Below are 2142 nucleotides of genomic sequence, written 5' to 3' on the forward strand. Positions count from 1 at the left end.
TGTTGCCCTCTTACCCATGACTTGGAAGCATGATGAGCACAATCTCTTGAAGATAGTGGGTGTATTATCAGGCTTGGAGCCACCTACCAATGGTTCATACAACTTTTTCATTTAATGTACGTCTCTAACAGCCTTGGAGTGTTTCCGGTGGCGTCTCCTAGCCCTCTTCATTTTCCGAAGCACCTTCTTCAAGATCCTCAGGGTAGATCAGACTTTTTCCGTTGAACCAAGCATCATTACTTCTTCATAATCATCCTCTTGGTCGAACAAACCCTCGTACAGGTCCGGATTGAACATTTCCTGCATGTATTCATCAACAATCTCATCAGTAGTGTCTAGAAAATATAAAGTGTCATCAAAATCAAGAGAATGCCACATGGCTTTAGCAAGGTGGTATGTGAGCTTATCATCTCCAACTCTCAAAGTTAGCTATCCGCCGTCCATGTCAATCAATGCCTTGGAGGTCCTTAAGAATGGCCTCCCAAGTATCAAGGGTACATCTGCATCCTCATCGACATCTAGCACCACAAAGTCTATAGGAAATATATACTTGTCCACCTTGACAAGTGCATCTTCGATGATACCCCTCGGATGTCTCACCGTTCGGTCTACCAATTGCAAAGTCATCCGAGTGGGCCTAGGCTCACCCAAACCTAACTTTCGAAAGAAGGTGTATGGCATGACATTGATGCTGGTCCCCTGAGTCCGCCAATGTCATTTCTTCACCCATATTGCCAATGCTACACAGAATGATGAAGCTTCCCAGGTCTTTCTTCTTGCTCAGCATATTCCTTTGCAACACCGCCGAGCATGAAGCATCTAGAATCACCGAAGTACTCTCCTCCAACTTCATCTTGTTAATCAACAAGTCTTTCAAGAACTTCGCATAATTAGGTATTTGAGCCAATACCTCAATAAAAGGAATATTGATGTAAGACTTGCTTAAACAAACTCAGAAACTACTTGTACTATTTATCCCCTTGGTCATTCTTTAATATAGAGGGATAAGGGATTCTTGGCTTGAAAGGTGGGGATGCCATCTCCTTCTCTTTGCTTGTTCCCTCTTCGATCTCTATAACCTCGGGTGCATGTTCTTTTGGTATCTCACTCGGAAGATTACCTTCAACCTCACGACCACTTCTCAAAGTGATCGCCTTCACCTGCTCTCTAGGGTTGGTCTCTATATTACTTGGCAAGCTTCCATGTGGCCTTTCAAAGAGAGACTTCGCAATTTGCCCCACCTGATTTTCAAGGTTATGTAAAGAGGCGGTGTGATTGCGAAGTGTTGCCTCAACTAATTCAAACCTTGTATTTGCATATTGCACAAATCTAGTCAAGGCCTTCTCCAAATCATTCATTCGGGTTTCCAAACCTGAAACTTTGTTTTCCACATATGGGGCTTGTTGTTGTGGTTGGAAACACGGTGGCCCCATGGCCTTGGTGGACCCTGATTGCTCCATGAGAAATTTGGATGATTTATCACGGCCGCTACTCTATTTGAAGTTAGAAGATCTAACTTCTTACTCAAATTTTCCACTTGAGCCGCCAATGAAGTTACTGCATCTATCTCATGGAGACCGGCCACCTTTTTCTTCTCCCTAGCATTGCATTGGTAGCTGTTTAACCCCATTTCTTCAATTAACTGATGGGCCTCATCGGGGGTCTTGCTACCTAAGGTACCTCCTACTGCCGCATCTAAGAGTTGCTTTGTACTCGGGTTCAAACAGTTGTAAAAGGTCTGAACAATCATCCACTTTGGAAATTCGTGTTGCGGCCACTTTCTCAGGAGCTCCTTGAACCTTTCCCATATCTCAAATAGAGACTCCAATTCCAACTGAACAAAGAATGAGATCTCATTCCTAAGCTTTGTGGATTTTCAGGGAGGGAAATAACGGGAAAGAAAAGCTTCTACCATCTCCTCCTATGTGGTAATTGATGCTCTAGGTAATGAGTGTAGTCACAGCTTTGCTCTCCCCTTTAAGGAAAATGGGAAGGCTCACAACTTGATGCCATCATCCGTCACCTCGTTTATCTTCAGCATATCACATACCTCAAGAAAACTCTCTATATGACTGTTTGGATCCTCATCGGCTAAACTATTGAACTGGGTGGATTGCTGTAACATATGGATGAATGCTGACT

General features: G+C 43.6%; 1 non-coding gene across 1 annotated transcript; it reads left to right on the forward strand.

The window, feature by feature from the left end:
* Window positions 1-1760: 1760 nt before the first annotated feature.
* Window positions 1761-1867, forward strand: LOC120252643. The gene has a single exon (XR_005534100.1). It is a non-coding gene; the product is annotated as a small nucleolar RNA R71 (small nucleolar RNA).
* The last annotated feature ends 275 nt before the right edge of the window (window positions 1868-2142 follow it).

Source organism: Dioscorea cayenensis, chromosome 21, assembly GCF_009730915.1.
Source record: "Dioscorea cayenensis subsp. rotundata cultivar TDr96_F1 chromosome 21, TDr96_F1_v2_PseudoChromosome.rev07_lg8_w22 25.fasta, whole genome shotgun sequence".
Classification (NCBI taxonomy): Eukaryota; Viridiplantae; Streptophyta; class Magnoliopsida; order Dioscoreales; family Dioscoreaceae; genus Dioscorea; species Dioscorea cayenensis.